At 36.1% G+C, this 12,294-nt stretch overlaps 1 protein-coding gene across 2 annotated transcripts in view; it reads left to right on the top strand.

Annotated features, from left to right (window-relative positions):
- Positions 1–12,294, top strand: part of LOC150079136 (uncharacterized) — a 381,717-nt gene that overhangs the window by 226,643 nt on the left and 142,780 nt on the right. The gene's annotated exons all lie outside the window — the stretch shown is intronic.

Genomic DNA, 12,294 nt, shown 5'->3' with positions numbered 1-12,294 from the left:
TTAAGCTGAAAGGAATTTCTGGTAAGTCACTGTTTCAGTGGAAAATTCTTAGCTAATATTTAGCTAACAACAAATCTCTTAATAGAATTCACAGTAAAATGAAGTTGTACTAAGCTTTCCCCAAAAAGCAGGGTAAAGAAAAAAAATATAAAAAGGATTATCTCAAGATTCCATCCAGTTGCCTTGAACTATAAAGAAGCAGAATCTGTAAAATTGAATTACCTTCTAGAGACAAATCTCACTTTTAATAAAACTAAGAATTATATTATCAGACCATTGGAAATTACACATACTAGTTTTAATTAAAATAAGAATAATAAAAGTTCAAAGAAAACTTTCAAAGATTCTTGAAATTAGATAAAACAAAGCTTCATTTAAAAAACAAAAATTGGAATATTTCTTGTGCCATAATTAAAAGAAATTTTGCTGTAAAGCCATTCTAATTTCAGAGTACTAATGTTAATCATAAAATTAATTTAATGAAACCAGATTAAAATTTTTAACCAGTTCCTGAAACAAACTGGTTAAAACTTTTATATATATTTATATAAAAATATGTAAATTCATAAATGGGAACAATGGTCAATTTCAAAATATTTTCTATCTTACTTTATATTTAAAATAAATCATTTGGATAATGAGTCATTTTCCTAAGTTTATCAGGTATACCTGTATAACAGTTTTCACGTATGTTAGAATTGTAATTTTAGTAACTTTTTTTTTTTTTTTTTTTTTAAATAAGAAATGCAGTTTGGATTTATATAAATCTGTAATCATCTCACTTCCATGAATTTAAAAGCTGCTCAAACTGTTTTATAAGTATTCAAATAAAAACAAAAATATTTTAGAACTGCACATTTATGCAGAACTGAATATAATAAAAAAAAAACTCTGCATAACACAAGGTAGCATCTAGTGATAATCACATGATCAGGTGAATCTGCAAAGTAACTCACATATGCCAGTCTAGTTTTGCCATCAAGGAGTGTGTGCACGCGCACACACAATACTAATTTTCATCCTTTAATTTATTCTTAATTATTATTATTATTATTGTTGTGTTTCATATATGGTTTTGATGTGATTTATGGTCACATACATACAATATATACATAGGGGCTTAGAAGGGAACAGGTATTCTGTGTGTTATCAGACACTCAGTCTAAAATACTGATGGATCCAATATCTTTCTATTACAGAAGATTTAGGAGAAGTCCGGTTGGCCTGCCTCCCTAAAATCCGCTCATGCACACCTCGATTGTAAGCCCTGTTATGTCACTTAGGTGGCAACGAACGTGTAGAGTGGTTCTCTTCAAGACGCCTGGTCAGCGTGAAGAGGAAAAGACCAAACCCTCCAGCATATGACAGCATGACAAAACAAATGGCCCTCAGTCCGTAGCGGCTTTCACTCCCCCTCTTACGGCAGCGAGAGGATCAGAGTGAAAGCAGAGGATGCTAGAATCTCTGGGTATGACCAGGCTGCCATGCACAGAAACTGAACTTGGCCTGTTACAACGTAAGATTGCTTAACAGTGAAGACAGGATATTAGAAGTGGAAAAGGAACTAGAAAATGTGAATTGGGATATCATCGGTTTGGCTGAAACAAGAAGAGGAAATGAGTCACTTATAAGTTTATCAAGTGGAAATCTGCTGTACACCAATGGAAACAGTGAAAGGAGTGAAGGTGGAGTTGGGTTTCTGGTCCATTAAGATATAAAAAAACAACATTTTGGAATTCAAATGTACATCACCAAGGGTGTCAAGACTAATACTCAAGATTTCTAAGAGGTACGAGTTAAAGGTTATAATGATTTATGCACCAACATTGTGCCATGATGATGAAGAGGTTGAAGAAATGTACACCGAAATTGAAAGTCTTCTAGATAAGCAGAAAACCCGCTACACTATTATTACGGGGGACTTCAATGCTAAGGTTGGAAAGACAAAACAGTGCAGAAAGGGGAACTAGAGGAAGTTTTGGAATTGGTGAAAGAAATGAAAGAGGTGAAAAACTTGTGGAATTTGCAGAATCTCAAGGATTGTCAGTACTGAACACTTTTTTCAAGGAAAGGGTGAACAGAAAGTGGACATGGAAGAGCCCAAATGGATTAACAGCTAATGAAATCGACTTCATCCTCATGATGTTACCGTCCTGAATAATGTAAATGTTGGAAGTGATCACAGAATGGTAAGATGCATACTTGATATGGATGTTGGAAAGGAAAGGAAAAAAACTGACTCGAGTGAATAATACAAAGGTCTTTGAGATAACAAAAGAGGAGAAAGAGCAGTATGTACTGGAACTTAAGAACAAGTTTGAGCTTCTGCAGACTGCTCAGGACCAAGATATCGACGAGGAATATTACAGCTTTCTGAAAGTGATAAAGCCCAAGAAACCTATAGGAAAAAAGAAATCCAAAGAAGAAAAAATTTATCAAGAAACACTTGTAATGATGAACCAAAGGCGACAAATTAAGAACAAGATAAACACTGACAAGGAGAAAATTAAGTATACTGAGTTATGCAAAGCCATTAGAAAGAGGCTCAGAGAGGACATAAGAAGATTTAACACAAGAAAAGTAGAACAAGCATTAAGGGAAAACAAAGGACTTAAATCAGCAGCCATGAGCAGTAATACAGAAAGACAAATGATACTGAAACTGAAGAATAGCGATGGTGTACTTATAAATAGCAGAGAAGTCATAATTCAAATAACAGAAGACTGCTATAGAGAATTATACAAGGAGCGAGGGAATGATGCCAGCAGTGGGGAAGATGGATCACAAATTAGCAACACATATGACATACCCGATATGCTTCCTGATGAGGTAGAACAGGCATTGAAGAAAATGAATAATCAGAAAGCCCGGGGGAAGATGAAGTTACTGTAGAGTTGTTAAAATTGGGAGGAAGAGACATAACACAAAAACTGGCAAGGTTCTTCACAAAATGCATTAGAAAAGGTGTAACACCTAAGCAGTGGAATAATGCAATCATAGTTTTGCTGCATAAGAAAGGAGATAAATCAGAAATTGGAAATTATAGACCAATTAGCTTGTTATCCCACATCTACAAGTTGTTCACAAGGGTCATTACTAACAGATTAGGAAGAATACTTGATGAGAATCAACCGAAAGAGCAAGCTGGCTTTAGGACAAGATTCTCAACTATGGATCACCTTCACGTAATATCACAGCTAATGGAGAAAGCAAATGAATATAAAACATCATTATGCTTGGCATTTGACCCCATACAGCATAAAGTAACGTTTCGGTCACTGGAAAGACAAGGCATAGATACCCCATATATTATGATTTTGAAGAAAATATATGGGAATGCTACCTCCTTTATTAGACTAGACAAAGACAGTAGGAAATTTAAAATCGAGAAAGGAGTTCAACAAGGAGACACAATATCTCCGAAGCTGTTTACTACTGCCCTTGAGGAAGCTTTCAAAAGATTAGACTGGTCTCAGAAAGGAGTCAATGTGAATGGAGAGTACCGAAACCATTTATGATTTGCAGATGACATTGTGGTCATAAGCCACAATCCCAAAGAATTAGAGGAAAATCTTAATCAGTTATGCACAGTTAGTAAGGATTTTGGACTAAAGATGAATATGGCTAAAACAAAAGTAATGATGAACAAGTATGCCACAGAAAGGGACATAATGATTGAAGGAGCAGTAATTGAAAAGGTGGAGTCATATACTTATCTGGGACAAGTTATTAGCTGTAATAATGATAAATGGATAAAAGTCAAGAGAAGAATAAATTTTGGATGGATAGCATTCAGGAAATATAGTCACATACTGAAGAGCAATATCCCAGTTTGTCTGAAACATAAAATAATGAACCAATGTATACTCCCCACCATGACTTATGGAAGTGAAACTTGGGCCCTCACCAAAAGAATGGAAGAGAAGCTGAGAACTACACAGCGAAGAATGGAACGAATTATGTAGGGAATCAGACTGTTAGATAAGACCGGAAACACATGGATTAGGCAGCAAACTCATAAAGGACATTCTTATCAAAACTAAAGAACTAAAATGGTCTTGGGCAGGACACAACTCGAAGACATGATGACAGATGGACTAAGAAAATAACAGAATGGTACCCAAAAAGAGCTAGAAGAAAACCTGGAAGACAACAGCAGAGATGGATAGGTGAAATTCATGAGTTTGTGAGTAGTAAATGGATGGCCATTGCACAAAACAGAAGGAACTGGAAAGTTGCTGTAGAGGCCTTCATCCTGAGTGGATTGAAAGTGGCTGATGATATAACTATCCTTAAGTGTCCTCTTGCAGCATCATAGGTTCTACCCATTCTCTCATATGAGAGGGAAAGATAAAGGCTCATCTCTGTAGGCTGCTAGCATTGTCAATGATATTTAAGTGACTTGAAGACTTAATGCTTCTTTTGTTGTTAGTGGATTCTGGACAATTGTTCTTGCTTTCTTATTTTAAAAACATCTTCTTTTTGAATAGAGGTATTAAGGTTATGCTATCCTTCCTTTCTTCTTGATGGCTCATTCTCTAAAGCAGTCCTTGTAAAGACTCCTAGAACATCCTAGTGTAATACATTTCAGTGTATAAGATGAGTAATAGTATTCATGATATAGTGCAAGGAAGCCATACTGGCAAAAAAAAAAAAAAAAAAAAAAAAACCACTAGCATCAACATAAGTAGAAGGATACTAGTCTAGAGTCCCATTCTGTCTTTCCTAATGCATGCATGCATGGCTGGATCAGACTTCTCAACTCTCCCACACTGAATGTCCTTTGTGTGTGACTCCCCACCCAAAATCTAAATTTTTTTAAGTAAGAAATTATTTAAAAAACAATCTAGTGTGAATTAGAAAACAGGCCTTGTGCATTGGGTTCCAAGTTTCTTGCGACGACCAACTAACTGGTTAAAATAAATTTATTAAAATAAATAAATGATATATACATAAGATAAAATAAGATAAAAGCATTAAAATACAATAAGATAAAAGTGTTAAAATATAATATGATAAAAGCGTTAAAATACATAAAGCTTTCGAGACGAAGTACCTCTTCATCAGTTAGTTGGTGAATGGTGTACTTCAGTACATATTGATGGTTACAATAGCAAAAGTCAGCTGGGCATGATCAGGTATCACGAGTCTCATGTCAGTAGAACAGAATTACTTACACACGATGACCGCCAGCACTCATCACACTGCAATGCAATACATTCTATAATAGGGTGTAAGTGCACTCCCCTTGTGCGATTCATAGTACTATTATTGGTAGCTATGCGCAGTGCTTCAAGCCATGAGCACTGGCGGTAATCATATGAATAGTCGATGATTTCAATATCCCATCAGGGATCAAGATTGTGCTGCTCAACCCAATAATGCTCGATGACTGCAGAGCATTCAAAATTAGCGGTTCGCAGAGCTACCTCATGCTCAGAAACCCAGTCTTTCAATCTTCTACCAGACTCACCTACATAACACCCCTTCCCCCCCACACACGCCTACACATCGTATATGATGGAGATGCAAAATCCTAACAAGACATTCTGATATGCCCGGATAATAGGAATGTAGGCGGTAGAGATAAATTCATTGATACGAGGAGGGTTAGACTGCGTAACAAATTTGTGAGCCTGAAATACTCCATTCACTGACTAAATGATGAAGAGGTACTTTATCTCGAAAGCTTCTATGTATTTTAATGCTTTTATTATATTATATTTTAACACTTTTATCTTATTTTATCTCTGTTTTATCTTATGTATATATCATTTATTTTAATAAATTTATTTTAACCAATTAGTCAGTGGGTGCAAGAAACTTGGATGATAATTTAGTGTGAAATTTCCTATAAGATTCTCCAACATGTACATGTTAACACCCACATGTTAGTTGGTATATGGGAACCCTAGGTTTGCCACTGTTGCCTGGATTTCTGAATTAGCCTCTTGACCAATTTTAGGTACCACCTGTGTTAATAGGTAAGTATAGACTATATATAAATATAGTGCAAGCGCATCAGAAATACATAGCTATATCTGAATAAATCAGAATATTAGTAAAACGGCATCATTTTAAGTTATATCTCATATTGTGAATATCTTCACATCGAGTTGCCATGATATTGCACTACTTCGAATAAGTAACGCTTCAACTAAGGAGAAGACTAATATTACTTATTCTCAGATGGATACCACCACCACCCAGACGGCACAGTTTCAGGGCTATTTGGCCCTTCTCTAAAGCGTTTAGGGTATAAGCTAAATGCTTTAGAGTCTAAATACATGATACACCATCAGGCAACTCTCATATTAGCATTAGCATTAGTAGAGGCATTTGATGCAAGAAAGCAAGCTTATGCAGCATCAGCCAAAAAAAAAAAAAAAAAAAACCACTTCCACTTCACCCCTCTGTTTGTTCAAAATACCTGTCCAGCTGAGCCTTAAACTTATTTAGGCTATCAACTTCCACGACAAGGGATGGAAGTCTGTTCCACCAACCAACCACCCACTGGCTAAAGGCAAATTTCCGCACGTCTATCCTACATCTGTCTTTCCTCAATTTGAATTAATGCCCTCTCAGGTGATTATTCTGAGCGAGAGGAAGAATCCCATCAGCATTGAGCATGCTCAAACCATTCAAGGCTTTATACACCTCTATCAGATCACCTCGCTGGTGCCTAGTCTCCAGACACTGTAATTTGCAAAACTTAAGTCTTTCTTCGTAAGAACACCCCTTTGTTCCATTCACTAATCTTGTTGCCCTTCTCTGTACTCGTTCTAGCAGCTCTACATCCTTCTTGAAATGAGGCCTCCAGATCTGTATACAGTACTCTAGGTGTGGCTTGACCATTGCCTTATGCAATGGAATAATCACCTCCTTATCCCTGCTAGAAAAATTCCTATATATCATTGACAATACACCATGAGCTACTCTTGCAGCCCGTCTGCACTGCTCAGAGAACTTCATATCTGCCTGCACAACCACCCCCAGGTCCCTTTCATTCTCTACCACTGTCAGTGTAGTACCACAGAGTTGATACGTTGCTCTGGGGTTGCTGTTTCCCATGTGTAGTACTTTACATTTGTCAATGTTAAACTTAATTTGCCACCTCTCAGCCCATCTGCTCAACCTTTCCAGATCCTGTTGCAGCAGCATAGTGTCAGTAGTGTCCTTGACAACCTGCCTACCTTTTATCGTCTGCAAACTTCGACATTAAGCTTGATATACCATCATCAATATCATTTATAAATACAGAAAACAATAATGGACCCAACACTGAGCCCTGAGGGACTCCACTAATAACATTAGTCCACGACGAGCAGTGTCCATTGATTACCACTCTCTGTTTTCTCCCCCTCAGCCACCCCTTTATCCACAGCAGCAATAATATTGTGAAGTTATATTTCATAACTGTTTTGCCATCATTGCATCACTCGGGTACCTACCCCCCCCCCACCGAAGAAGGGCCAAATAGCCCTGAACGGTGCCGTCTGGGTGGTGGTATCCATCTGAGAATAAGTAACATTAGTCTTCTCCTTAGGTGAAGAGTTACTTATTCGAAGTATTGCAATATCATGGCAACTCATTGTGAAGGTATTCACAATATGAGATATAACTTAAAATGATGCCGTTTTACTAATATTCTGATTTATTCAGATATAGCTGTGTATTTCTGATGCGCTTGCACTATATTTATACATAGGCTAGACTCCTCCAAAGCTTGAGGCTTATATGCCCTAAATGCTTTAGGTAAGTATATTAAATTATTTTGAAATCCTGGCAGTCTTTTGGCTGAGCAAATTTTCCCCAGGTGCTAAACAAATAAGGTAAATTTTGGAAGTGATCACAGAATGGTAAGATGCACATTTGATATAGATGTAAGAAAAGAAAAAACTGACTTGAGTAAATAACATGAAGTTCTTTGAGATAACAGAAGAGGAGAAAAAGTAGTACATTCAGTTACGTAAGAACAAGTTGAGCTTCTGCAGACCATTCAGGACCAAAATATTGATGAGGAATACAACTTTCTGAAAGTGATAAAACCCGAGAAATAGGTAAAAAGAAATCCAAAGAAGAAAAAAATTAGTCAAGAAACACTTGTCATGATGAGCTGAAGACGACAAATGAAGAGCAAGATAAACACTGACAAGGACAAAATTGAGTATACTGAGTTATGCAAAGCCATTAGAAAGAGACTCAGAGAGGACATAAGAAGATTTAACACAAGAAAAAGTAGAACAAGCATTAAAGGAAAACAAAGGGCTTAAATCATCAGCCATGAGCAGTAATACAGAAAGACAAATGATACTGAAACTGAAGAATAGTGATGGTGAACTTATAAATAGCAGAGAAGGCATGATTCAAATAGTACAAGACTACTATAAAGATTTATACAAGGAGCAAAGGAATGAGGCCAGCAGTGGAGAATATGGATCACGAATTAGCAACATATACGACATACCTAATCTCCCTGATGAGGTAGAGCATGCATTGAAGAAAATTAAAAATCAGAAAGACCCGGGTGAAGATGAGGTTACTGTAGAGTTGTTAAAATTGGGAGGAAGAGACATGACACAGAAACTGGCAAGACTTCACAAAATACATTAGGAAAGTCATGATGCCTAAGTTGTGGAATAATGCCATCATAATTTTGCTCCATAAGAAAGGAGATAAATCAGAAACTGGAAATTATAGACCAATTCGCTTGTCGTCCCACATCTACAAGTTGTTCACAAGGGTCATTACTAACAGATTAGAAAGAATATTTGATGAGAATCAACTGAAAGAGCAAGCTGGCTTTAGAACAGGATTCTCAATTATGGATCACCTTCACGCAATATCATAGCTAATGGAGAAAGCAAATGAATATAAAACACCATTATGCCTGGCATTGTTGATTATGGAAAGGCATTTGATTCTATACACCATAAGGCAATGTTTCGGTCACTGGAAAGACAGGGTATAGATATCCCATACATTATGATTTTGGAGAAAATATATGAGAATGCTACCTACTTAATAGACTAGACCTATTGGACTAGGCGAAGACAGTAGCAAATTTAAACTGAGAAAGGAGTTTAACCAGGAGTTGTTTACTTTTTGAATTAACCAGATTTTACTAGTTAATTCCACCAAATGTTTCCCTTTCTACAGCAGAACCAAATGATCTTGCAATATACTTCAAATTTCTTACTTTTTTCTGGGTGATATGAATGCTCATCCTTTTTAGTGAGGTTCTACATACAGTACAGATAACATGATTGAAACCCTCTTGGATGACCATCACCTGAATTTTTAAACACTGGGTCTCACATTTACATCAGTTTGTATACAGGTATTACTTCTGCAATTGAGTTATCGATATGTTCGCCATAAATTTATTCTAATGTTTATATTAAGCAATCTTCCTTGCTATGATTATTTCTCAGTAATATGTTCCATTGGAAACACATTTGGTTCACATAGAACATCAAGATAGATAGATAGTTAGTATGGAATTTTATAAGAGCTAACAGGTGTGAATATATGTAATTAATCAAGCTGAATAAGCAGTTAGTTCAAACCTTATCAATTGATGATGCTGTCATGTATGTCAGTAACCAATTGTTACTGAATTCAAAAGATGCATTACCTCAAATAAATAAGGTATGGCAGGCACATTATAACCCTTGTTAGAATGTGCAACAGAGAAAACAAAAATGCAGTGAACACTGTAGTTGAATTGAGCCATATGCATGTCCACATACCAGTGAAGTTCTGCCTATACTGTGGATGACTGCATAGGTCAGAGGGGTTTTATGACCATTTTGATAGGAATATAATCATTAATTATATTTAATCATGTATGCTTGAACCATAGTTGACTCAAATGTATGTACTCATTTCAACATTAGATGTTGAAATGCTGATATCAAAATGGTGTTGGGCAGCCGTGATTGTATTGCATAGCTGCCAACTCTCCAGATTTACTACAGAGAATTTTTTTTTTTTTTTTTTAACTCAGTTTGATCCTTCTCCATTTCATCATAATATAATTAGTGATAGAGTTTTTATATTTTTCCAAAATCTCAGTTTTGTCTCCATCTTTTTCTCTTCAAAAGATATAACCCTCCATTAAAATTAGATTAAAAAAATATAATAATAATTTTTTTTTTTTTTTTTTATAATAGCTCTGATAAAAGTTATGATAACAGCTTTTTTTTTTGTTTGTTTTTCTTTTTGTTATATGCAGTAATTTCATAGCACTCCTGTAATGCAAAGCTAATTAATGTCTTTCAGTAAGATGCTAAATATATACAAGATTTTCCCTGTATGGTGTATGTGCATGTTAAGCACCAAAGAAACTAATGCTATGATATATCAGTATATTATGCTTGTAAATGGCCCTTCTTCTATGTTGATTTAGCTGCTTGCTGAATGAGGACCCCATCCAACACTGTCCTGCGACTGACTAACTCAGCCACATCGTGAAAACAGTCCATAAAAATTAATCACACATTGATGGGATTCGAACGCTGGCCCAGTGTGGAAAGGATGATAATTATATCCACTGTGCTGCCCTCAAGGTGCCATGTATAATAAAATCTTAAAGGCAACACATTTACCATGTATATTGTATGTAGATGTGATTTTTAAATTTCAAGCAAGAAACACCAATGTTATTAGATCGGAGCAAACAAATGAGCATAATGACAGCATAGCATGAGTGCATAGAAAGAAATGCAAAAATAGATGCTTCCTCTGAGAGTTGTGCCATCTAGATACATTTTACAGAAATGTGTTTCCTGATAGCAAAACCGTAAAATTATGCAGTTGTGAAAGAACAATAACAGTGAGCATTGTTGGTGAACTTTCACAGATGTGGAAAGAAATAGGTAGTGATGGCCCTGAAAAATGAGTCTTTTTGATTCTACAGATGGAAGTAATCAAAGAGATTCCAAGGTACATCCCATTGTGGTAACCTTTTGTAATGAAAGAAATCCTTAAATTGAAAGCAGCTTGCTCTCAGTGTTAGTGTTAAAAGGCAACTCTAATTCAACATCCGAACAACCTGAAAGCATGTGGGATTATGCCCAAAAAAACTGTGTGGGACTTAATGTTGATAATGTGCCTGTTATAGGCCAAAAAACTGGAGTAGTAAACATTTTAAAAGTGGAGATTGGGCACTTGGTGGTAATGGGCTGCCCTTGTCATCTTATTAATTTGTATGCTGAAAAGGGTACTGCATGCCATCCTGTGAAAGAGGTTGAATACTTCATGGAAATTTACTACTATCTGTAAAGCGCTAGAAGGAAAGAAAGATTAAACAATTTGAACTGATGCATACCACTGAAGTAAAAGGTAGATTTTGAAGCATGTCTATACACTTTGGCTGTCCCTGGTTAAATGTGTAACTAGACTTTATTATTATTATTAGCTGTATGGTGCAAGGAAGCCTGAGGCTTATGCTGCACAAGCCAAAAAAAAATTTCTGAGTTACCCTGAGAGAGAGAGAGAGAGAGAGAGAGATCACCAAGAAAGATGATATACAGCTCAGGACCCTGGACGCGCCAAGCCCATACTCACCAGATGTGAGCCCCTGGAGTTAATTTATAGAATTGTGGGAACTTTCGACAATTCTGTTTAAATAACAGGGTGATACCATGTGCCAACCTCTCACCAGATTAGCTGACGTCCAGAATCGCTGCTGAGACTGAATTTACTCTCATCATTAAGGAGTACCTTAAGTAAAGATTTTGTGGTTGTAAACTTTAGAAGTGGCGAGAAAAGTCAAATTTGGCACTTTTTAGAGCTATAAGATTGAAAAGTACAAGTAGTCATTAGTGCTTGGCTCTAACTCGTGCTTAAATTTGGTTTATGATCCAAAAATTTTGAAAGAAGACAAATTGATGAACTCAAGAAAAAGAACTTCTGCTGAATGCAATTGTAAACTGGCCAAGCAAGCTGATAGTTCTAGGCGGCATGTTATCCTCACTTGTGCAGAAAGTATCTTTATTTCTCTCTTCAAGCTTGAATAAAGCAATTTGCTTGTTTCCTTTAAATGTTGTGGCAGTGTTTGAAAATCCAAACATAGCTCTTCAATCCAACATATCTACCTCACATCCAAATACTGAGTTTATTACTTCTAGATATGTTGATGAATTTTAAGTGCAAATTTATTTTTACAGCGGTTTCAAACTTTCCACTTCTGTTTTGAAAATTGATTACCATAGCAGACTAAATAAGACGAATGATTCTGACTTAGTCATAGACTTTTCTACTACCAAGGTTGTGGAGAGTCTAAAACAA

The sequence above is a fragment of the Mastigoproctus giganteus genome, chromosome 10 (assembly GCF_048544385.1).
Source record: "Mastigoproctus giganteus isolate SK-2022 chromosome 10, ASM4854438v1, whole genome shotgun sequence".
Lineage (NCBI taxonomy): Eukaryota > Metazoa > Arthropoda > Arachnida > Uropygi > Thelyphonidae > Mastigoproctus > Mastigoproctus giganteus.
Note: the sequence above shows the minus strand (reverse complement) of the source record. Positions and strands in the feature narration are given on the sequence as shown.